This window comes from Dendrobates tinctorius, unplaced genomic scaffold (genome assembly GCF_039654945.1).
Source record: "Dendrobates tinctorius isolate UK_male_01 unplaced genomic scaffold, ASM3965494v1 ptg000003l, whole genome shotgun sequence".
In the NCBI taxonomy this organism is placed as follows: Eukaryota; Metazoa; Chordata; class Amphibia; order Anura; family Dendrobatidae; genus Dendrobates; species Dendrobates tinctorius.
Window position 1 is genome coordinate 19,452,982 of NW_027361671.1, and position 26,562 is coordinate 19,479,543.

General features: G+C 45.0%; 1 pseudogene; it reads right to left on the reverse strand.

The window, feature by feature from the left end:
* Positions 1-317: 317 nt before the first annotated feature.
* Positions 318-25,993, reverse strand: LOC141094651 (acyl-coenzyme A thioesterase MBLAC2-like; annotated as a pseudogene).
* Between the last annotated feature and the right edge of the window lie 569 nt (positions 25,994-26,562).

Here is a 26,562-nt window from a genome sequence, read left to right on the forward strand (position 1 = left end):
CAGCCATGTGACCTGGCCAGGTCCTACAGCGATACGAGCAGGAGCACAGGGTTACCATAGCTCAGTCACATGCTGACGATACCAGGCGGCCGGGCCACGAGGGGTGGAAGCGGGAGGCAAGCGGGCGCATGTGCACAACAGTCAAACCAACATATCAGATTATCAACAGCATTAACTCATGGTAATGCATGAACATCCAGACAAATGTCAAAATATATAGAAATAAGCTGAGCATGTAAATGGCAGCATATATAAATCATCCATAAAGTATATGTTCATCTATGTGCGCACAGAATTTTAGTCATGGTAATGAATCTTCATATTTCCAATCGTGCAACATAGTCATCAACTGCCACCATGAAGGAGAAGAGTTCAAGAGGTATATCTGTTAGAGCCCAATAAGACGCAAGTAGCTCTGAAATATAAAAGTGAAGTTAAAAACTGAAAACACTACATGGAGGGGAATATCCATTGTTTGTAGTTTTAGAGGATGTGGCAAAATTCAAGGATTCATTCAAGCCGTCTGGTTTAACCGTTCCCAATGTCACTATCCATTAAAGTTCATACCTGGCCAGGAGTCGTCTGATGTCCCCCCTCCTCCTCTTATGTCAGTGTGAACCAAATCTATCCCTTTCACTTGAAACCCTTTTGGGTCGCAGTTATGGACCAATCTAAAAATGTCTTGGGATAGATTTTAGTTCAGATGTGTCAACCACCACCCTGGCTGCACCAATTCTCCACACGTGCTCCCTTATCCTAACTCTCAATTCCCTTGAAGTGAGTCCCACATATATCAGTGGGCAGCTACATGTACCGAAAGGGTTTAAAGAGAATCGCAGAAATGTTCCCAGAACAGTGATCCGTATGTCATCCGTGTGCATTGCGAAACATCCGTATGGCGAGATTTTCTCGCCGGCTTGCAAAATGGACATATAATGGATTCCGGCCCAGAAAATCATGTATAAATAATGTGGAAGTCTATTTCTTGACTGCACAAGTTCCAGCCTACAAGCGAAAAAATTGCGTGGGCTCCCGCACAATTTTCTTCGCCAGAGAGGGAAAGCCATTGGCTGGGGCTGATATTTGTATCTTGGGAAGGGGTTAATACCCATGGATCTTCCAGGCTATGAATATCTGCCCGCAGCTGTATATTTAGCCTTTACTGGCTAGTCTAGTTGGGGGGACCCCCCAAAAAAATGATGTGGGGTCCCCATATAATTAATAACCAGAAAGGCTACGCAGACAGCTGTGGGCTGTTATTCATAGCCTAGGAAGGAGACATGGATATTGGGCCCGCCCTGGCTACAAACACCAGCCCGCAGCCTCCCCAGAAATGTTGCATCTGTACGATGCGCCAACTCTGGCACTTAGCCCTTCTCTTCTCACTGCTGTGTAGCATATGGGGTAATAAGGGGTTAATGTCACCTTGCTATTGTTAGGTGACATTAAGCTCGGTTAAGAATGGAGAGGCGTCAATAAGCCGACTATCCATTATTAATCTTATAGTAATAAAGAGTCAAAAAACACACGTTAAGAATAAAGTATTTTAATGAAATAAAACAACAGTTTTACATAGTTTTTAGTTCAGTATACACCCTGATCCGACACAGTCCCTCTTTAACCTCTTACTTACCGCTGACGCAATAGTATGTCAGCAGTAAGTATCCCCTGCTTTGAGGTGGGCTCGCCGCCGGAGCAGGCATTCAATTAGTACTACCAGCACGCGGCCAGAAATGAGCTCGTTGCCGACCCGTTACGTGATCGGGGGTCAGCGACGCATTGCCTTGACAACCAGAGGTCTCATTGACACCTCTATGGTTGTGGCCGGCAGATTGCTATGAGCGCCACCTGCTGGTCGTCACTCATAGCAATGCAGTAAATCTGCTACATATAGGCGATCAGAGCACCACCTATATGTATCAGAGCCGATCAAGTATGGCATGCTTCTAGCCTCCTATGGAGGCTACTGAAGCATGCCAAATGTAAATTAAAAAAAAAAGTTTTTAAAAATAAGACAAAAATAGTGTAAATCACCCCAATTTCGCCACAATCAAAATAAAACAAAAAAAAAATCAAACCTACACATATTTGGTATCATCGCGTTCAGAATTACCAGATCAATAAAAAAAGGATTAACCTGATTGCTAACCGGCGTAGCAAGAAATAAATCAAAAACTCTAGAATTACGTTTTTTTGGTCGCCGCGACATTGCATTAAAATGTAATAACGGGCAACCAAAAGAGCGTATCTGCAAAAATATGGTATAATTAAAAACGTCAGCTCGGCACACAAATCATAAGCCCTCACCTGACCCGAGATCACAAAAAATGGAGACACTACAGGTCTCGGAAAATGGCGCATTTTTTTTTTTTTTGCAAACTTTGGATTTTTTTTTCTCCACTTACATAAAAGAGAACCTAGACATGTTTGATGTCTATGAACTCATAATGACCAGGAGAATCATAATGGCCGGTAAGTTTTAGCATTTAGTGAACCTAGCAAAAAAGCGAAACAAAAAACAAGTGTGGGATTGCACTTTATGGCAATTCACTGCACTTGGAATTTTTTTCCCATTTTCGAGTACACTACATGGTAAAACTAATGGTGTTGTTCAAAAGTACGACTCGTCCCTCAAAAAATAAACCCTCACATGGCCATATTGACGGAAAAATAAAAAAGTTATGGGTCTGGAAAGGGGAGCGAAACACGAAAACGAAAAATCGAAAAAAGCTCCGGGAGTTAAGGCATTAATAACAATTGTCCCACAACGATCTCCCCTATAGTGCAGCCACATCGGCAGATGTGACCACTCTATAGGCCTCCGATGACACACTGACCGGAGATAACCTCCCGCAGTGTGTCATCGGAGTTAAGCCTCTCGCTTTACGGCACTACAGCGTGAGAAAATTCTCACGCTGTAGTGCCGCAAAGTAACAGGTGAACTCAGATGACCTGTCTGTGGCGGACTGATACAATGACTGAGATAATCCTCCGCATTGTATCACCAGAACCCCTGGAGAGCAGTCACATCTACTGATGTGACCGCTCTCCACGGGAGATCGCCGTGGGACAATCGTTATTATATGGACTACGTCGGACACAGGGAGTATATTGTTTGTTTATTATTTCAATTTTTTTCAGGTGAGCGAGGGCTTCGGGGATTAGCAGTATATGGTGAGTATGGACTATATGTGTGTGTGGGTTTTTTTTACAATCAACACATTAGCCGGATGATGGGACTACTACTGTCCCATCATTGGCTAATGTTGTCACTGTAGCAGGCATAGCCAGATGGGACTAGTAGTACCATTGGACGATTCCTGCATACACACTCACACACACTGACACAGCCCTGCAGACCCCGCACACAGCCGCACCGACACTGCACACAGATTCACGCAGACCCTGCCCGCACACAGACACGCACATAGCTCCGCCCACACTCTTTCCTCTTCCCGGTCTGCGATTTTCACACCCACATCCGCAGCAAAACCGCAGATTTTTTACATCTGCGGTTTTGCTGCAGATGTGCCTGACTCATTGCAAGTCAGTGGGTGCAGAAACACTGCAGATCCGCACAAAGAATTAACATGCTGTGGGACAAAAAACGCTGCAAAACCGCACGTTTCTTTCCGCAGTGTGTGCACAGGAAATCTAAATTTCCCATAGGTTTACTTTGGCTGTGCACTACACTGCGGATTTGATGCAAATCCATGCTGCAAAAAACGCTGTGGATCCGCAATAAAATCTTCAACGTGTGCACATACACTTAAGCCAACACTTTACACTGCAGGAGGGAGACTCCACTGAGCCAGGAGCATGCAGAATGACTGTCAGGCAGGGGAGCAGGCATTTTCCTGCTCTCCTCCTGTGTGGTGTTCTGCCTCATAAAAAAGTGGCACTGACTCCGGTGGGCCCCTTCATGTGACAGGGGCCTGGGGCGATGGCCCCCTCTGCCCCCCAGTAGCTACACTACTGCATGAGTATTGGTATCTACAGCTTGTTTTAAAGTAACCAGTTAAAATCCAAAATGTGACTATACATGTCCAATGTCTAGGAATATACTTGGTGGCACTCTTGTTAAAGTGAAGGGCACTAGGTATGTGGACGATAGAACAGGCACATAAATATCCTCCGCTAGCTACTGTGCGATCCTGCGAAGAGCCGACAGTACATGTGTGCTTGCTTTCTTCCGATGCTTTTCAGAAGAGTAGTCTTCCTTTGTCAGAGATGTGTTGCTCCCTTAAGAACAGGTAATGTCTGGCAGAAGTCACCTGCAAAAATTATAATACCCCCATTAAACGATCAGTTCCCCGCAGATCTTTCAAGGTCCGATCAAGGGCTCAACCGCTTTCTTGTGCACCATGGTACATTCATCCCAATTACTGTGCACGTTTGTAATACCTTAGCTTTCCCAAAGCCCTTAGTGATATTACAGACAGGATTTTCTGACTGCGCTAGATTAAAGGGCAATCCTAGTGCTGAATGAGCCGTGCGCCCTCCATCTAAAAGAGTGGCCGCAATCCCACACGATGCAACAGCCAAGGCAATGTCATTGTTTGAGCGAATTTCACAGAAGCAGCAAATTAATTAAAATGTTTTACCAGTACCTCCTGATGCATCTAGGAGACATAGTCCCCCATTTCCACTCGAATTCTGAGCCATAATTGTCATATAGCCGATCTTAGGTCATCAACCAAAAGAGACTTATTTAATATGACAAATTCTTTACATTTTTTCAAATCATACCTTTTTTTCTTGCAGAATTTCTCTGTTCATAATATCAGTCTGGTCGATTTGGTGCTGGTAAACCTAATGCTATTAGAGTTTTACTTTTGATAGATATGCACCTTTCTTCTAACATCAAGAGGGCTTTGTTGACAATGTCAGCAATGACATTTAAGTCTAAGTCTGGATCAACCCTCCTTTGCACTCTAAGAATATCTTTACCAAGATATTCTTTGTATTTGTCCCAAAGCGCACAGGGATTGGAGGGTGCGCAGGTTGTCATTATTATAGCGAACAGGTCTTAGTTGAGGTGGAAAGCGAGTGAGAGATGCTTCCTGCAATGCCAAGTCCCAGTGTTGATCGTCTTGTTATTTATCTTGTGGAGACTGAGCGTCTCTGCAAGATAAATAGACATGCTGCGGTCTAGAAAGACGCGCCGCTTGTGCGTATACGCAGGTCTGTCACGCGTGTCTTTGAACGCACAGGGAGATGGGATATCATAAAATCCCATTCACTATGCTGTAACATCTGGCAGCAGCGGGGTGGACGCTGCGGCTGTATGCAGCATCCAAAGCGCAGCGTTTCCTGACCGTGGAAACATACCCTTAGGGAAAGTATTTCGTGTTTTTATAGAGGAGTTATCTATTTAATTGAATGCCCATGTAACAAATTATACATAGGCTGCACCAAAAGGCGACTTATGGTACGGATACAGGAGCACCTAATATTCAGAAAGGCTACATGGGGCACTCACTTTCACGCCATTTTAAAGAAAAACATAATACATCGACAAAAGGCGTACACTTTCTTGGTATCCAGAAAATTCGAGAAAACCCAAAGGGGGGGGCAATTTTATAAAACTGATGTCCAGAACGGAATCACAATGGATAGTCACCCTAGACTGCCTGACTCCAAAAGACTTGAATTATGTGCTAGAATTATATGCATTTTAAATGGGCTTGAACTAACATAGTGATACTAATAATTGGATTAGTTTCACTTTTCCCTCCCAATTCCACATGTCGTATTATTCTATTCAGGTGTCAAGCGAGTGATGGAGAGATTCTACTGTATATATTTTTAATAGATATGTCTTATTTTATACTGTCAATTGGGATCAGTTTTAGGGACTTCTAATAGTACATACTGACTCAAAGGACACGGCCGGATATAGGCATATAGACTACTGTTCAAAAGTTTGGGGTCACCCAGACAATTTTGTGTTTTAAATGAAAACTCAAACTTTTGTTAATCAAATGAGTTGCCAAATGAATTTAAAAGCTAGTCCAGACATTGACAAGGTTCAAAAAAAAGATTTTTATTTGAAATAATAATTTTCTCCTTCAAACTTTGCTTTCGTCAAAGAATGCTCCCTTTGCAGCAATTCCAGACGTTTGGCATTCTAGCAGTTAATTTTCTGAGGTAATCTGGAGAAATATCACCCCATGCTTCCAGAAGCCCCTTCGACAAGTTGGTTTGGCTTGATGGTCACTTTTTGTGTACCATACGGTCAAGCTGCTCCCACAACAGCTCAATAGGGTTGAGATCTGGTGACTGCTCTGGCCACTCAATTACAGATAGAATACCAGCTACCTGCTTCTTCCTTAACTAGTTCTTGCATAATTTGGAGGTGTGCTGTGGGTCATTGTCCTGTTGTAGGATGAAATTGGCTCCAATCAAGCGCTGTCCACAGGGTATGACATGGCGTTGCAAAATGGAGTGATAGCCTTCCTTATTCAAAATCCTTTTTACCTTGTACAAATCTGCCACTTTACCAACACCAAAGCAACCCCAGACCATCACATTACCTCCACCATGCTTGACAGATGGCATCAGGCACTCTTCCAGCATCTTTTCAGTTGTTCTGCATCTCACAAATGTTCTTCTGTGTGATCAAAACACCTCAAACTTGGATTCTTCTGACCATAACACTTTTTCCCAATCTTAATCTGTCCAATGTTTGTGTTCTTTTGCACATATTAATCTTTTCCTTTTTTTCAGCCAGTCTCAGATATGGCCTTTTTTTTGCCACTCTGCCCTGAAGGCCAGCATCCCGGAGTCGCCTCTTCACTGTAGACGTTGACACTGGCATTCTGCATGTACTATTTAATGAAGTTGCCAGTTGAGGATCTGTGAGGCGTCGATTTCTCAAACTACAGACTCTAATGTACTTGTCTTGTTGCTCAGTTGTGCAGCGGGGCCTCCCACTTCTCTTTTTTCTCTGGTTAGAGCCTGATTGTGCTCTCCTCTGAAGGGAGTAGTACACACCGTTGTAGGAAATCTTCAGTTTCTTGGCAATTTCTCGCATAGAATAGCCTTCATTTCTAAGAACAAGAATAGACTGTCGAGTTTCATGTGAAAGTTCTTTTTTTCTGGCCATTTTGAGAGTTTAATGGAACCAACAAATGTAATGCTCCAGATTCTCAACTAGCTCAAAGGAAGGTCAGGTTTATAGCTTTTCTAATCAGCCAAACTGTTTCCAGCTGTGCTAATGTACTTGCACAAGGGTTTTCAAAGATATTCTAACCATCCATTAGCCTTCTTACACAGTTAGCAAACACAAAGTACCATAAGAGCACTGGAGTGATGGTTGTTGGAAATGGGCCTCTATACACCTATGAAGATATTGCAATACAAACCAGACGTTTGCAGCTAAATAGTCATTTACCACATTAACAATGTATAGAGTGTATTTCTGAATCATTTAATGCTAGCTTCAATGTAAAAACTTTTCTCTCAAAAATAAGGAAATTTCTAAGTGACTCTAAACTTTTGAACGGTAGTGTGTATGTATATATATATATATATATATATATATATATATATAATTTTATTGTTATTTTATACTAATCCATAAGATATAATTTTGTACTAATTCTAATTTATTTTGCCTTTATACTTCCATTTTTAAATATTATTAATATAATTGATTTTAAAAAGTTGTTTTTATATATAAGTAAATTCCTCTCATCACTTTTATAATTTTGCCTGAAGCCGTAGTGCATTAAATATATTCTAATGTAATCAAACTTATTTTTAATTTCACTTTTATGCACTTGTTTATATTTATTTAATTTTATACCAGTCCTCATCTGATATACGCTTGTGTGTATAAATATACCTCCAATCAAGCATTACACACATTGAGCAATATTAGTCAATGCACAGGCTCATAAAATTGGTAAAACCGAGGTGCACATACAGTATACACATAAATCATTGGGGCAAGCAGAGGAGATGCGGGGGCTAGATGGACACATAAGGTGTATAAATTAGCGGGGGTCAATAAGCGGGTGAGAACCCTGACGAAGGACGCAGTCCTCCAAAACGCGTTGGTCACTCTTTTGGTCCCAGCGCCGCTCTGTAGCCTCTGTGACGTCTGTTAGGAATCTGGGTCATTCTATGCATATGCAGCAACCCAGATTCTCACATTTGTCTCCAGAGGCTAAGTCCTTTTTCCCTGCTTCTGAGCATGCTCACGGGACTAGCTCTCATTGGAGTTCAGGAGTCAGGTGCTCAGGTCCTGCTCCTGATTTGATTGGTTATGCTCGGGGCTCTGGAGATTTCCGGCAGGTCCAGTACGCTATAAAAAGTGCGCATGGCTGCTATGCCATGCGCTAGTATTTTTCCATACTTGCTGCTGTGTGTTTGGTGATGGATGCTTGGACTGGTGAATGACTTATTAGGAAACCCCTTCCCTCTGATAATACGTATGTGTGAGTGATTGGGATACAGCCAGTGTGCGCGCTAGCGCCAGCGCGCTCAAGCATCCTCTGTTGCAGCAGCCTGCGTCCTGCATTGCGCCTGCTAACTCGCGCCTGCAGTCGTTTTGGCGTCTGCAGTTGCGACGCCATGCACATGTCCAGTCACGGTAAGTCGTCTCAGCTGTAGTGACGTCTATAACTACTCCGATCTTTGGCTACCGCACGTGTGCCGCTGAGTGTCTGTGAACTTAATACAGACCCAGCGTTTTTTGTATTTGTGTTTATGTGTGTAAAATATGTATTTACACAATGCGGATGACGCTGCCGCTCTATATAACACCACAATAGCTGTAGCTTTGGAATCCGCTGCCCCACTTACACATACCAAAACTCGCAAAATCAACAGACAGCCCTGGCACACCAGCCTGACCAAAGAGCTGAGGCGAGCTTCCAGGGCTGCTGAGCGCAGATGGAAAAGATCCCACTCCAACGAGCATTTCATCGCATTCAAACAGTCCCTCACTACTTTCAAGACCACACTCGCCACAGCTAAACAAACCTACTTCTCATCTCTCATATCCTCCCTGTCTCACAACCCTAAACAGTTATTCAACACCTTCAATTCTCTCCTCCGCCCCCCAGCACCTCCTCCCTCCCCACTCATCTCAGCTGAAGACTTTGCCTCATTTTTCAAGCAGAAAATTGATAACATCAGGGACAGTTTTGGTCAACAACCCCCAGAGCCCTTCCTCCCGACTTCCCAGCCCTCCACCTTCAAAACCAACTTCTCCACCATTACAGAAGATCGACTCTCCACTCTACTCTCAAGATCACATCTCACCACCTGTGCACTCGACCCGATCCCATCCCACTTCATCCCAAACCTCACCACAGTCTTCATCCCAACCCTAACCCATCTCTTCAACCTATCACTAACAACTGGTGTTTTCCCCTCAAGCTTTAAACATGCCTCCATCACACCTATCCTCAAAAAGCCCTCTCTTGACCCATCCTCTGTATCTAGCTATCGCCCTATATCACTTCTCCCATACGCCTCCAAGCTACTGGAACAACACGTCTACCTTGAACTGTCCTCCCATCTCTCTTCTTGCTCCCTCTTCGACCGCTTACAATCTGGCTTCCGGTCACACCACTCCACTGAAACTGCCCTTACTAAGGTCACCAATGACCTCTTAACTGCCAAGAGCAAGCGACACTACTCTGTCCTCCTCCTCCTGGACCTGTCGGCTGCCTTTGACACAGTGGACCATTCCCTATTATTACAGACCCTCTCATCCCTCGGCATCACAGACTTGGCCCTCTCCTGGATCTCATCATACCTAACAGACCGGACATTCAGCGTCTCCCACTCACACACCACCTCCTCACCTCGCCCCCTATCTGTCGGAGTCCCACAAGGTTCAGTCCTAGGGCCCCTGCTGTTCTCTATTTACACCTTTGGCCTGGGACAGCTCATAGAATCTCATGGCTTTCAGTATCATCTTTATGCTGATGACACACAGATCTACATCTCTGGACCAGATATCACCTCCCTACTAACCAGAATCCCTCAATGTCTGTCCACTATTTCATCCTTCTTCTCCACTAGATATCTGAAACTCAACATGGACAAAACAGAATTCATCATCTTTCCCCCATCTCACGTGACCCCCCCTACGAACCTATCAATTACAGTAAATGACTGCCCACTCTCCCCAGTCCCACAAGCTCGCTGCCTCGGAGTAATCCTTGATGCTGATCTCTCCTTCAAACCACATATCCAAACCCTTTCCACTTCCTGCCGACTTCAACTCAAAAATATTTCACGCATCCGTTCATTCCTCACCCAAGAATCTGCAAAAACCCTAGTCCATGCCCTCATCATCTCTCGCCTTGACTACTGCAACCTCATGCTCTGCGGCCTCCCCTCAAACACTCTCGCACCCCTCCAATCTATTCTAAACTCTGCTGCCCGACTAATCCACCTGTCCCCCCGCTATTCCCCAGCTTCTCCCCTCTGTCAATCCCTTCACTGGCTCCCAATTGCCCAGAGACTCCATTACAAAACCCTAACCATGACATACAAAGCCATCCACAACTTGTCTCCTCCATACATCTGTGACCTCGTCTCCCGGTACTTTCCTGCACGCAACCTCCGATCCTCACAAGATCTCCTTCTCTACTCCCCTCTTATCTCCTCTTCCCACAATCGCATACAAGATTTCTCTCGCGCATCACCCCTACTCTGGAACTCTCTACCACAACATATCAGACTCTCACCTACCATCGAAACCTTCAAAAAGAGCCTGAAGACCCACCTCTTCCGACAAGCCTATAACCTGCAGTAACCACCGATCGACCAAACCGCTGCACGACCAGCTCTACCCTCGCCTACTGTATTATCACCCATCCCTTGAAGATTGTGAGCCCTCGCGGGCAGGGTCCTCTCTCCTCCTGTACCAGTTATGACTTGTATTGTTTAAGATTATTGTACTTGTTTTTATGTATACCCCCCTCACATGTAAAGCGCCATGGAATAAATGGCGCTATAACAATAAATAATAATAATAATAATAATAGTATACAAATGCGGCTTAAGTGCTTTCGGTTGGATCAGTGCACTTCCAATGCTTCTGTCTCAACAACTGTGTGCAGCTCTGTGAGTCTTTTAACAGAGCTTGCTTTTGTGCATCAGGTGCAGTTCTTCCCTGTGCACATTACCGTCCTTGTGCTCTGCTTATTTAGCAGCGGTTATTACACCTGCCGCACGGTGGACCCCGGGCGGCGAACACGCTTTATTTATATTTTTTTAAGCGTGTTCCGCCGCCGTAACATAATACTAGCGCCAGGGTCTGGCTAAAAATGGCAGATAAGAGCAGCAACTGTTGCAATGCGTGCGACAGCTAGAGGCTCGCTTGACCACCTTTGAGAGGGCCCTCACAGCTTCGCACGCCACGGATGCTGCTGTCCAGGCATTTATGGACGCAGTGGGACGTATGTCCATGTCTGCCCTTGCGCCGACAGTTACCCGCCTCCCGTTACCGGAGAAATATTCTGGGGATGGCGCCTCCTGCAGGGTTTTTATCAGCCAGTGCTCGATCCATCTGGAGCTGCTGGCTGCGCAATTCCCTACAGAACGAGCCAAGGTGGCCTTTATTATATCCCTACTGTCGGGCAAGGCACTGGAATGGGCAACGCCACTTTGGGAGCGTGGTGACCCGGATGTTCGGACCGTGGCTAATCTGCTTACCGCTATCAAGCAGGTGTTTCTTGGTCCACGGGTTACCCACGTTACCTCTCTCCAATTGCTGGCCTTGTCTCAAAGATCACTCTCAGTAAGCCAATACGCCGTCCGTTTTCGGACACTGGCGTCTGAGTTAGAGTGGTCTGACAAGGCACTCATCCCAGTTTTTTGGAGAGGACTAGCCGAGCACGTGAAGGATGCTCTCTCCACTAGAGAGAACCCTACCACTCTGGAGGAGCTAATCTCCATCTCCTCCCGTATTGACCTCCGTTTTTCGGAGCGTGGTTTGGAGCGTGCTAACACCAAACGTAGAGGTACTCCGGCTCCCAAATTTTTTGAGCCTTTGGATCTGCCCGAGCCAGAGGTTCTACCCCCCGAGCCTATGGAGGTGTCTTGCACCATTTCAGAGACATGTCCGGCGCAAGAGACCATGTGCGGTTGTCACCATCCGCCTGCTGCTTCTCAGGAAGACAGCGCCCCGCAATGGTCTGATTGCGAATCGGTTGGCGAGACTTTTGTCCCTCCTCGCCAGCGGCCTAAAGTTCTCGCGTGGGCACACGCGCCAATGTGGACGGCCATCATGGCTATATGCAGACCACAAAGTCACTGGCCGGTTCGTATTGGTGGCCGCACAGAGCTCGGGATGTAAAGAAATTCATTCGGGCATGCACCCTATGTGCTCGGGATAGCCTTCCCGAACGGAGAGCGGCCATGCCTGCTGATACACGGCGGCCTTCTCCTAAAACTCCCATTGTTCCCGGGTGTCCCTCCTGAGACCTGGTGATCTGGTCTCCCCCCAGATACCGTCCGCATCTCCCGGTTTTCGGTTTCACCTACCGGGAGATCAGGCTCGCCTTTTGACAAGTCTGAGACCTGTGCTGCTGTCGGACACAGGGTGGTGGATCGGAGGGTTCAGGGAGGAGGGGGCCCTAGGAGGGGGGGTAATGTTAGGAATCTGGGTCATTCTATGCATATGCAGCAACCCAGATTCTCACATTTGTCTCCAGAGGCTAAGTCCTTTTTCCCTGCTTCTGAGCATGCTCACGGGACTAGCTCTCATTGGAGTTCAGGAGTCAGGTGCTCAGGTCCTGCTCCTGATTTGATTGGTTATGCTCGGGGCTCTGGAGATTCCCGGCAGGTCCCGTACGCTATAAAAAGTGCGCATAGCCGCTATGCCATGCGCTAGTATTTTACATACTTGCTGCTGTGTGTTTGGTGATGAATGCTTGGACTGGTGAATGACATATTGAGAAACCCCTTCCCTCTGATAATACGTATGTGTGAGTGATTGGGATACAGCCAGTGTGCACGCTAGCGCCAGCGCGCTCAAGCATCCTCTGTTGCAGCAGCCTGCGTCCTGCATTGCGCCTGCTAACTAACTTGCGCCTGCAGTCGTTTTGGCGTCTGCAGTTGCGACGCCGTGCAATCGCGTCCAGTCACGGTAAATGGTCTCGGCTGTAGTGACGTCTATAACTACTCCGATCTTTGGTACCGCACGTGTGCCGCTGAGTGTCTGTGAACTTAATACAGACCCAGCGTTTTTTGTATTTGTGTTCATGTGTGCAGCTCTGTGAGTCTTTTAACAGAGCTTGCTTTTGTGCATCAGGTGCAGTTCTTCCCTGTGCACATTACCGTCCTTGTGCTCTGCCTATTTATCAGCGTTTATTACACCTGCCGCACGGTGGACCCCAGGCGGCGAACACGCTTTATTTATATTTTTTTAAGCGTGTTCCGCCGCCGTAACGTAATACTAGCGCCACGGTCTGGCTAAAAATGGCAGATAAGCAGCAACTGTTGCAATGCGTGCGACAGCTCGAGGCACACGCTAGGAATCACTGTCGGCCATCTTTCCTTGCTGATATCCAGGGACGCCAACGGCCAGGGCTTCCCTGGCTCTACGCAGCTCCCCTGCACCCTCACTTCACTGCCAATGACAGGAGCATACCTCCTTGACTACATCCAGGCAACAGCCAAGCTGTAAACAGCCTCCAACCTGGCGAAACCGGCACTATTCTGCCACATCCATGCAACATCTACCACATAACTTGCCACTGACCCGGTAACTACATGCTACTCTTCTAGGCAGCTGTTCACCAATCACTGGGTAAGTGTTTAACCGGTTGGACCTGTATAGTCTGCTCTGCAGTATATATTTTTTTTTTGGGGGGGCACTGTGTATTTCAACTAACTTTTCAGAGTGGTAAGATCATTTTAATTCAAAGGGGCTCTATCACGATGTGGTACACCTAAGTGGTACCAACACTCCAAAACACCGTCTGATCCAGGGCTCCACTTTACACAGGGACCGTATTAAGTGGCTCAATTGTTCCTAGGAGGACCCTACCGCTGTGAAATACATCCTAACAGCAGGTGTATTTTTCATTGCATTTTAACATTTTGTATTTTTGTTCTCTGTCATACCCTCAAGCGCGGTTTCAGTTATTGCAGCCATCAAGTTTCTATAATCAGTGACAGTGTTGGCACCTACCTGTCTTGATTTCAGCTGCTGTGGACATTTTCTGTGAGGTAGCACTAGTGTGATCAGTCAATTTTTCAATAGGAGAAGGTGTTGATGAAACCTGCTCTCAAAACAAAATCTGTCACGTGATCACAGAAATTGTATTATGTAAAAATCCTTGCGTTCCCCCAGATTCTGCCACTCTATTTAGCTTTGTGCATGCATTGTAGAGATACACACATTTGTTACTTTCGGAGTGCAATATGTGAAATTTCTACTTCCAGTTCAACTGGGCGTGTCTTCACAGTGTACTCTGGGGGTGTGCACTTTGAGTGGCATCATCTTGGGAGGAGAGGGTGAAAACACATGCCCCCAGAGAAGACCCTGAAGAAATGCCCACTGGACTTCAAGCAGAGATTTCATAAAGTGCTCTCCAGAAGAAACAAACGTGAATATCTCTACAATGGAGCGACTTTGAGCAACAGGGAAACAAACACAGGAATTAGGGGAGCTTAGGAATTTTTACATTGTATTTAACTCAAGTGATAAGTCCTCTTTAAACCAGATGAGTAATAATAATGGAAAGGATTATGGAGGATTCTGGAAGAATATATGAATACTTATTTTTGCGCCCCCTTCACTATTTTCCTCTGCATAAGGTAACTGAAGCACAGCCCTATTTAGGTGAATGGAGCCACAACAGGTCCCTGCACAGCTGGGTGGCCAGGAGTGCGGTCGTGCAGCATAAGCACAGCGCTGAACCAGCCCTTTACTCTCAGGATGAAACGTTTAATACATAGCATGATCCAGCCAAGAACAAGAAAGGATCTTCAGCTCTGTATCTATCTCCCATGTGGACACCGTCAGCAGCATTCATGTTCATGTCTGGGGCTGGCCAGGACAAAGATATGGTGTCGTGTAGCCTGGACAAGGACAACATCTGCAAGGAGTTTGTATGTTCTCTCTGTTTTTGTGTGGGTTTCCTCCGGGTTCTCCGGTTTCCTCCCACATTCCAAAGACATACTGATAGGGAATTTAGTCTTGTGAGCCCCATCGGGGACAGCGATGATAATGTGTGCAAACTGTAAAGTGCTGCGGAATATGTTAGCGCTATATAAAAATAAAGATTATTATTATTATTATTATTAAATGTCCCCTATAGAATCATAGAATCATAGAATCGTAGAGTTGGAAGGGACCTCCTGGGCCATCTGGTCCAACCCCCTGCTCAAAGCAGGATTCGCTAAATCATCCCAGTCAGATGTCTGTCCAGCCTCTGTTTGAAGACTTCCATTGAAGGAGAACTCACCACTTCTCGTGGCAGCTTGTTCCACTCATTGATCACTCTAACTGTCAAAAAGTTTTTTCTAATATCTAATCTGTGTCTCCTCCCATTCAGTTTCATCCCATTGCTTCTAGTCTTTCCTTGTGCAAATGAGAATAAAGTTGATCCTTCTACAATGTGACAGCCCTTTAGATATTTGTAGACAGCTATTAAGTCTTCTCTCAGTCTTCTCTTTTGCAAACTAAACATTCCCAAATCCTGCAACCTTTCCTCATAAGACAGGGTTTGCAGACCGGTCACCATTCTGGTCGCTCTTTTCTGAACTTGCTCCAGTTTGTTGATGTCTTTTTTAAAATGTGGTGCCCAAAACTGGACACAATATTCCAGATGAGGTCTGACCAAAGAGGAGTAGAGGGAAATAATGACTTCACGTGATCTAGACTGTATGCTTCTGTTAATACATCCTAGAAATGCAGTTGCCTTTTTTGCTGCTGCATCACACTGTTGACTCATATTCAGTCTGTGATCTATTAGTATACCCAAGTCTTTTTCACATGTGCTGTTGCTTAGCCCTATTCCTCCCATTCTGTATATGCTTTTTTCATTTTTATTGCCCAGATGTAGTACTTTGCATTTTTCCCTGTTAAAAACCATTCTGTTAGTTGCTGCCCACTTCTCCAGTTTATTTATATCTTTTTGAATCCTCTCTCTTCTCTAATATTAGCTATCCCTCCTAGCTTTGTGTCATCAGCAAATTTAATCAGTTTACCCTCAATTCCTTCATCTAAATCATTGATAAAGATGTTGAACAATACAGGGCCCAGGACAGAGCCCTGTGGTACCCCACTTGAGACATTCTTCCAACTGGATGTGCAGCCATTTACGACCACGCTTTGGGTCCGATCACTAAGCCAGTTATGAATCCACCTAACAGTTGCCTTGTCCATTCCATACTTAGTCATTTTTTCAATAAGGATTGTATGAGATACTTTGTCAAATGCTTTGCTGAAGTCAAGATATACTATATCTACAGCATTTCCTTGATCCACCCAATCAGTGATTCCGTCATAGAAGAAAATTAAGTTAGTCTGACATGACTTATTAGTTACAAACCCATGCTGACTCTGTTTAATCACTTCATTCTTATCCAGGTACTGACATACATGTTGTTTAATAATTTGTTCAAAGATCTTTCCTGGTATAGAAGTCAGACTCACCAGCCTATAGTTGCCTGGGTCCACCTTCTTCCCCTTTTTGAAGATAGGAACAACATTTGCTCTTCTCCAGTCTTCTGGGACTTCTCTTGTTCTCCAAGAATTTTCAAAGATTATGGAGAGGGGTTCAAAAATTTCTTCTGCTATCTCCTTCAGTACTCTGGGGTGTAATTCATCTGGACCTGGAGACTTGAATTCATTTAGGTTAGCTAAGTGTTTCCTCACTATCTTTCTGTTTATAGATATCCTGGATTCTTCTATTCCCTTAATAGGACATTGAAGAACAGTTGATGTTACATTTCCTTTCTGAGAGAAAACAGATGCAAAATAGGAATTTAAAAGTTCGGCCTTCTCAACATCCTGTCTTACCATTTCATCATTTTCATCCTGTAAAAATCCTATAGCATCTTTGACTTTTCTTTTACTTTTGACATATCCCCAAAATCCTTTATTATTGCTTTTGACATCTCTTGCAAGCCTCAATTCATTTTCAGCTTTAGTTAATCTGATTTGTGCCCTGCAGGTTCTGCAGACAGCATTATATTCTTCTTTACATATGCCTCCCTCTTTCCATTTTCTAAACATTTTTTTCTTCCTTTTTAGCATGTGCTTAAGTTCTGTGTTCATCCATTCTGGTTTCCTTAAATGCTTCCTATTCTTCCCTCTTTTCGGAATTGTTAACAATTGTGCTTTGAGAATTTCATTTTTCAAGATTTCCCATATTTCCTGGACATTTTTGTCTTTAAGGATATCCAGCCATTGGATCCCTCCAATTCTCTTTCTGAATCCATTAAAATCTGCCTTTCTGAAATCTAACCTTGACGTCTGAGTAGTGTTGAGCATTCCGATACCGCAAGTATCGGGTATCGGCTGATACTTGCTGTATCGGAATTCCGATACCGACATCCGATATTTTTTCAATTTCGGGCATCGGAATCGGAAGTTCAAAGTTGATTGACAGCCGAAATGACTTCATCATGATGCACGGTGTGTGCGCATCATGATGCGCCGTCATTTCGGGCCTTCCGGGGGTCTCTGCCGGACTGCCGGGGGGCTGTGCCGGCGTGCCGGGGGGCTGTGTGGACTGCCCGGGGTCTGTACCGGCCTGCCGGGGGGCTGTGCCGGCCTGCCGTTGGTCTGTGCACCCTGTGGGGGTCTGTACCGGCCTGCCGGGGGGCTGTGCCGGCCTGCCGGGGGGCTGTGCACCCTGTGGGGGTCTGTACCGGCCTGCCGGGGGGCTGTGCCGGCCTGCCGGGGGGCTGTGCACCCTGTGGGGGTCTGTACCGGCCTGCCGGGGAGCTGTGCCGGCCTGCCGGGGGGCTGTGCTGATGTCCGGGGGTCTGTGCAGGCATCGTCCGATGGGACTACAAGTCCCATCGGGCGATGCCTGCTACCATGACAGTGATTGACACATTAGCCAATGATGGGACAGTAGTAGTCCCATCATCCGGCTAATGTGTTAAATGTTAAAAAAAAAAAAAAAAAAAATACTACATACATACTACATGCATGCTACATACATACTACATGTTACATACATACTACATATATACTACATGCATGCTACATACATACTACATGCTACATACATACTACATGCATGCTACATACATACTACATGCTACATACATACTACATACATACTACATATATACTACATGCATGCTACATACATACTACATGCTACATACTTACTACATGCTACATACATACTACATATATACTACATGCATGCTACATACATACTACATGCTACATACATACTACATACATACTACATGCATGCTACATACATACTACATGCTACATACATACTACATATATACTACATGCATGCTACATACATACTACATACATACTACATGCATGCTACATACATACTACATGCTACATATACAGTATACTACATACATACTACATATATACTACATGCATGCTACATACATACTACATGCTACATACATACTACATATATACTACATGCATGCTACATACATACTACATGCTACATACATACTACATGCTACATACATACTACATATATACTACATGCATGCTACATACATACTACATGCTACATACATACTACATGCTACATACATACTACATACATACTACATATATACTACATACATACTACATGCTACATACATACTACATGCATGCTACATATATACTACATGCTACATACATACTACATACATGCTACATACATACTACATGCATGATACATACAATACATTCATACAATACATACATAGACATACAGTACATATAACAGAGTAACATACTTACCAATACTTGTCACATTGTTCCCCGAAGCCATTGTCTTTTACGGAATAAATATTAACATAACAAACCACAAAAATACTCACCCATGATCCGAAGCAGTCCACGAGTGTGTCCCACGACGATCTTGGGTAGAAAACTGCAGCATCAGCTGATGCTGCCGCTCTCTACGGGCTGCAGGAATCCAATGACGGAAGGTAGGTATCCTTCCGCACTGTATTTCTCCGCCACTTAAAAAAAAAAGTCCCTAGTCTCACTTTATGGTAAATTCCCACACAGCTTTTACCATAAAGTGAGACTAGGGACTTTTTTGCTGCAGTTCTCTACCCAAGATCGTCGTGGGACACACTCATGGACTGCTTCGGATCATGGGTGAGTATTTTTGTGGTTTGTTATGTTAATATTTATTCCGTAAAAGACAATGGCTTCGGGGAACAATGTGACAAGTATTGGTAAGTATGTTACTCTATGTTATATGTACTGTATGTCTATGTATGTATTGTATGAATGTATTGTATGTAGCATGTATGTAGTATGTATGTAGCATGTATGTAGTATGTATGTAGCATGTAGTATGTATGTAGCATGTAGTATATATGTAGCATGCATGTAGTATATATGTAGTATGCATGTAGCATGTAGTATGTATGTAGCATGCATGTAGTATATATGTAGTATGTATGTAATATGTAGTATGTATGTAGTATATATGTGGTATGTATGTAGCATGTAGTATGTATGTAGCATGCATGTAGTATATATGTAGTATGTATGTAGCATGTAGTATGTATGTAGCATGTAGTATGTATGTAGCATGCACGTAGTATATATGTAGTATGTATGTAGTATGTATGTAGCATGTAGTATGTATGTAGCATGCATGTAGTATATATGTAGTATGTATGTAGTATATATGTAGCATGTAGTATGTATGTAGCATGCATGTAGTATATATGTAATATGTATGTAGTATATATGTAGCATGTAGTATGTATGTAGCATGCATGTAGTATATATGTAGTATGTATGTAGTATGTATGTAGAATGCATGTAGTATATATGTAGTATGTATGTAGCATGCATGTAGTATGTATGTAGTATATATGTGGTATGTATGTAGCATGCATGTAGTATGTATGTAGTATATATGTGGTATGTATGTAGCATGTAGTATGTATGTAGCATGCATGTAGTATATATGTAGTATGTATGTAGCATGTAGTATGTATGTAGCATGCATGTAGTATGTATGTAGCATGTAGTATATATGTAGTATGTATGTAGCATGCATGTAGTATGTATGTAGTATGTATGTAGCATGTATGTAGTATGTATGTAGCATGTAGTATGCATGTAGTATGTATGTAGCATGTAGTATGTATGTAGTATGTATGTAGTATGTATGTAGCATGTAGTATGTATGTAGCATGCATGTAGTATGTATGTATGTAGTATTTTATTTTATTTTATTTTTTTTTTTACATTTAACACATTAGCCGGATGATGGGACTACTACTGTCCCATCATTGGCTAATGTGTCAATCACTGTCATGGTAGCAGGCATAGCCCGATGGGACTTGTAGTCCCATCGGACGATGCCTGCACAGACCCCCGGACATCAGCACAGCCCCCCGGCAGGCCGGCACAGCTCCCCGGCAGGCCGGTACAAACCCCCACAGGGTGCACAGCCCCCCGGCAGGCCGGCACAGCCCCCCGGCAGGCCGGTACAGACCCCCACATGGTGCACAGACCACCGGCAGGCCGGCACAGCCCCCCGGCAGGCCGTTACAGACCCCGGGCAGTCCGCACAGACCACCGGCAGGCCGGCACAGCCCCCCGGCAGGCCGGCAGAGACCCCCGGAAGGCCCGTACAGACCCCCGAGAGGCTGTACAAGGGCAGGAAAGGGTTTTTCCAATTCCGATACCGGAAGTCTCATAGACTTGAATGGGACTTCCGGTATCGGCATCGGCGATACCGATACTTTTTTTAAAGATCGGCCGATCCATTCCAATCCGATATTTTGAAGTATCGGACGGTATCGCTCAACTCTACGTCTGAGTCTTCACAGGTCTTCCTCCTCTAGTTATCCAAAATTCTAAAATAGCATGGTCGCTACCTCCTAGGGTCCCAGCCACTTTTACCTCCTCAACCATTTCCTCCCTGTTTAAAAGGATTATATCCAAGGTAGCAGTTCCCCTTGTTTTCTCTCCTACCTTTTGGAATATAAAGTTGTCAGCAAGAGAGGATAAGAATTTCCTTGACCTGTTAGTTTTGCCTGAGAGAGATTCCCAACAAATGTCTAGATAGTTGAAATCTCCCATGACAACTATGTCATATTTTTTGGAGAACTTGGCCATTTCATGCATAAAGAGTTCATCCATATCTTCAGCTTACACAGGCGGCCTGTAGTAAATGCCTACAATGGTTTCCTTTCCATTGTTCTGTCCTTGTATTCTTACCCAAACAGTTTCCACAGAACTCCCAGTCTCTGAAGCTTCAATCTCTGTGCAGATATACGCGTTTCTAACATACAATGCGACACCTCCTCCTCGTTTATCAAGTCTGTTTCTTGCAAATAAGTTGTATCCTTCTAGTCTTGTATTCCAATCATGTATATTGTCCCACCAAGTTTCAGTGATTCCAATGACATCATATTTCTCTTCCTGTGTTAGTAGTTCCAATTCTCCTTGTTTGTTGCCCATGCTTTGTGCATTAGTATAGAAACATTTTAGTTTGTGATTGGTTTCTCTTACTCCAATATTTGTATTAATTAGCTTCTTTTGTCTTTGTTCTTCTTTTCCACTTCTAATAGCAGAATTCTCAATAGCATTTGTCAGGTGTATGGCTTTTTCTGGTCTTTTGCTTCCCTTCCCATGTTGTTCTAGTTTAAAGCTCTCCTTACAAGTGTAGCAAGGCGACTTCCAAATACATGTTTTCCAGTCTTCGTAAGATGCACCCCATCTCTAGCTAGTAGTCCATCGTAAAGGTAATTCACTCCGTGATCCATAAATCCAAATCGTTGCTGACGGCACCATCGACGTAGCCAGTTGTTCACCTGCAGAATCTTATTCCACCTCCTTGTTCCATGGCCATCCACTGGGAGGATGGAAGAGAAGACCATCTGCGCTCCCAGTTCTTTCACTTTCTTGCCTAAGTCTTCAAAGTCTCTGCAGATGGTTTCCAGGCAGCATATAGGCAGCACAGGTCCCCAATAGACAGGTAAATGTCCTCAATAGGGCCCGGCGTTAAAAAATAAACTAAAAAACAGTACTCACCTATGTCCCCCGCTGCTCTGAAGAGGCACCCGCTCGCTCGACTCGTCTTCTTCTGGCACAGGCGGCATGAAGGAATTATATAATTAACAAAAAAGTGTGAAACAACTGAAAATACTGTATGTCTTATATTCTGATTCTTCAAAGTAGCCACCTTATAAATGGGGTTGGGACCATCAGTTGTGTTGTGCAGAAGTCTGGTGGATACACAGCTGATAGTCCTACTGAATAGACTGTTAGAATTTGTATTATGGCAAGAAAAAAAGCAGCTAAGTAAAGAAAAACGAGTGGCCATCATTATTTTAAGAAATGAAGGTCAGTTAGTCCGAAAAATTGGGAAAACTTTGAAAGTGTCCCCAAGTGCATGGCAAAAACCATGAAGCGCTACAAAGAAACTGGCTCACATGAGGACCGCCCCAGGAAAGGAAGACCAAGAGTCACCTCTGCTGCGGAGGATAAGTTCATCCGAGTCACCAGCCTCAGAAATTGCAGGTTAACAGCAGCTCAGATTAGAGACCAGGTCAGCGCCACACAGAGTTCTAGCAGTAGACACATCTCTACAACAACTGTTAAGAGGAGACTTTGTGCAGCAGGCCATCATGGTAAATTAGCTGCTAGGAAACCACTGCTAAGGACAGGCAACAAGCAGAAGAGACTTGTTTGGGCTAAAGAACGCAAGGAATGGACACTAGACCAGTGGAAATCTGTGCTTTGGTCTGATGAGTCCAAATTTGAGGTCTTTGGTTCCAACCACTGTGTCTTTGTGCGACGCAGAAAAGGTGAACGGATGGACTCTACATTCCCACCGTGAAGCATGGAGGAGGAGGTGTGATGGTGTGGGGGTGCTTTGCTGGTGACACTGTTTAGGATTTATTCAAAATTGAAGGCATACTGAACCAGCATGGCTACCACAGAATCTTGCAGCGGCAAGCTATTCCATCCGGTTTGTGTTTAGTTGGACCATCATTTATTTTTCAACAGGACAATGACCCCAAAAACACATCCAGGCTGTGTAAGGGCTATTTGACCAAGAAGGAGAGTGATGGGGTGCTACACCAGATGACCTGGCCTTCACAGACACCAGACCTGAACACAGTCGAGATGGTTTTGGGTGAGCTGGACCGCAGAGTGAAGGCAAAAGGGCCAACAAGTGCTAAGCATCTCTGGGAACTCCTTTAAGACTGTTGGAAGACCATTTCCGGTGACTACCTCTTGAAGCTCATCAAGAGAATGCCAAGAGTGTGCAAAGCAGTAATCAAAGCAAAAGGTGGCTACTTTGAAGAACCTAGAATATAAGACATATTTTCAGTTGTTTCACACTTTTTTGTTAATTATATAATTCCACATGTGTTAATTCATAGTTTTGATGCCTTCAGAGTGAATCTACAATTTTCATAGTCATGAAAATAAAGAAAAACTCTTTGAATGAGAAGGTGTGTCCAAACTTTTGGTCTGTACTGTATATATGTAATTGATATTACATAGTGTATTACATATTTACAATTTATTACAGTTTTTTGTGTTCTAAAGTTGTATTCCAATAAAAAGATATTATGTTCTATCTAAATATCTTGATTATTGTATCAATAAAATGATTACATGTCTGATGTTCACATTGTACTACAATAAATTTTTCACTTAAATATAAGCAATATATTTGGGAGTCCGAGTCGTGGAGTCAGAGTCGGTGTAAGAGAAATTGAGGAGTCTGAGTCGGAGTCGCAGGTTTGGCTTACCGACTCCACAGCCCTGCCAGCAGCACTCAGGTAGTCCGGGAGGCTGTGCGCAGCCCGAGGCCGGAATCAGCCAAGTGCAGTTTCTGAACCAATAGGAGACGAGCCCCGAGAATCGTCATCAGTGAGCGGACCAATGAGAAGGCAGCACTGGGGAAAGCCTCTGTCTGCAACCGTCACTGAGTCCCGTAGAGAAGATTTCAGACCTTGACATACTGGTGACACTGGTACAGATTAACCCCTGCCATACTGGTATTACTGGTACAGATTAACCCCTGCCATACTGGTGACACTGGTACAGATTAACCCCTGCCATACTGGTGACACTGGTACAGATTAACCCCTGCCATACTGGTATTACTGGTACAGATTATCCCCTGCCATACTGGTGACACTGGTACAGATTATCCCCTGCCATGCTAACATATTGCACTTCACACAGATCCATTTCGATTGCATTTCATGCGCTGAGTTCATGACGTTAAATGAGTGTGATCGACAATATTGAAATCATTCAACGCTTGTTGACGAAACTTGTGAGATTTTCACTGCTCTCAAAGACTGACAAGACCTGTCACATGATCGCAGAAATTGTATTATGTAAAAATCCTTGAGTTCCCCCCAGATTCTGCCACTCTATTTAGCTTTGTGCAGGCATTGCAGAGATACACACACTTGTTACTTTTGGAGTGCAATATGTGAAATTTCTACTTCCAGTTCAACTGGGCGTGTCTTCACAGTCTACTCTGGGGGTGTGCACTTTGAGTGGCAGCATCTTGGGAGGAGGGGGTGAAAACACATGCCCCCAGAGAAAAACCCTTAAGAAATTCCCACTGGACTTCAAGCAGTGATTTCATAAAGTGCTCTCCAGAAGAAACAAACGTGAACATCTCTACAATGGAGCGATTTCGAGCAACAGGGAAACAAACACAGGAATTAGGGGAGCTTAGGAATTGTTACATTGTATTTAACTCAAGTGATAGTCCTCTTTAAGGCTGGTTTCACACTTGCTTTCAGGAGGGCTGCGGATGGCGGCCTACTTCCTCCCTGAAGCTCCGCCTACTTCTATATGCGTCCTGCATTTCCCACGTACCTAGCTTTACCATTGGGCATGCAGGGACATGTGTTGTATGTGGGCTGTCACGCTTCGATTGAAAGCAGAATATACTGGGCACAAACTTCAGCATTATATTCACTGATGGTGAAAGGTTCCCTTTAAAGAGCATTGATGCTAGGATAAGTCGTCCATGTCTGATCGTTCGGGGTCCGACACCCAGCACCCTCGCCTATCAGCAGATATCTGTGTCGGCAGCCAGAAATCCTCGATTGCGGAGCTGGCCGTCTTCTGATAGCGGCCTCCGAGGGGGACTACACATCCGCCTCTTATTGATCTGAATAGAAGGCAGATGTGTTGTACCCAACGGCGGCCGCTATCAGAAGATGGCCAGCTATGCAATCGAGTACTTCCGGCTGCCGACACCGATATCTGCTGATAGGCAAGGTTGCTGGGGGTTGGATCCTGACAGATCAGACTCTCACAGCCCTCATCGTCTACCTGCTGCCACCTACTGGCGAGAATGAGGAGCAGCCGCCTATCATCTCTATGGGGGGTTACCGTCCTCCAGGATGTGGCTGGGGTCACTGCCTGCACCGTGTACTGACTGGCACTCCAGTCGGGCGTCGGGGGCTTCACCACTTCACAAGCGGACAGCCACATCACAGTCTCGAAGTTGTCTCCCCGGATAAGCGCCTCCGCCTCGTCCCGGTGCACCGCCACCTGCTCAAACTGGTGCAGGCCGCCGGCGTGATCGAAGTGAACGTGAGTGGCCACAGCCATGAGCGGGCAGCGCCCGGATCCCCCGTCCATGCCGTGAGGGAGCAGCCCAGCAGCGCTCAGGTAGTCCGGGAGGCTGCGCAGCCCGAGGCCGGTGTCTATCACAAGGTCCTGATGGGAGCCGCGTACCAGCCAAATATTTGCCCGGTTCCCCGACTCATAAAAGCGCTCCTGGATCCAGAACACGCCGTCCCCCAGGGCCTTGTGCACGAACCACTCCAGCGCGGCCATGGCGGGACTCCCCGGGCGGAAACACACCGGACACGGCACACACCGGACATTGCACACCGGGCGGGCACACACCGGACACGGCACCTGTTGCAGTCAGCACCTCGGGCAGCGCCCTCACTGGCGCCGCTGTCATCCAAGTGCAGTTTCCGAACCAATAGGAGACGAGTGTTGAGAATCGTCACCAGTGAGCGGACCAATGAGAAGGCAGCACTGGGGAAAACCTCTGTGTGCAGAACCGTCACTGAGTCCCGTAGAGAAGATTGCAGACCTGATCATACCGGTGACACTGGTACAGATTAACCACTTCCGTACTGGTGACACTGGTACAGATTAACCCCTTCTGTACTGGTGACACTGGTACAGATTAACCCCTTCCGTTCTGGTGACACTGGTACAGATTAACCCCTGCCATACTGGTATTACTGGTACAGATTAACCCCTTTCTATACTGGTGACACTGGTACAATTATCCCCTTCCATACTGGTGACACTGGTACAGATTTTCCCCTGCCATACTGGTATTACTGGTACATATCATCCCCTGCCACACTGGTAATACTGGTACAGAT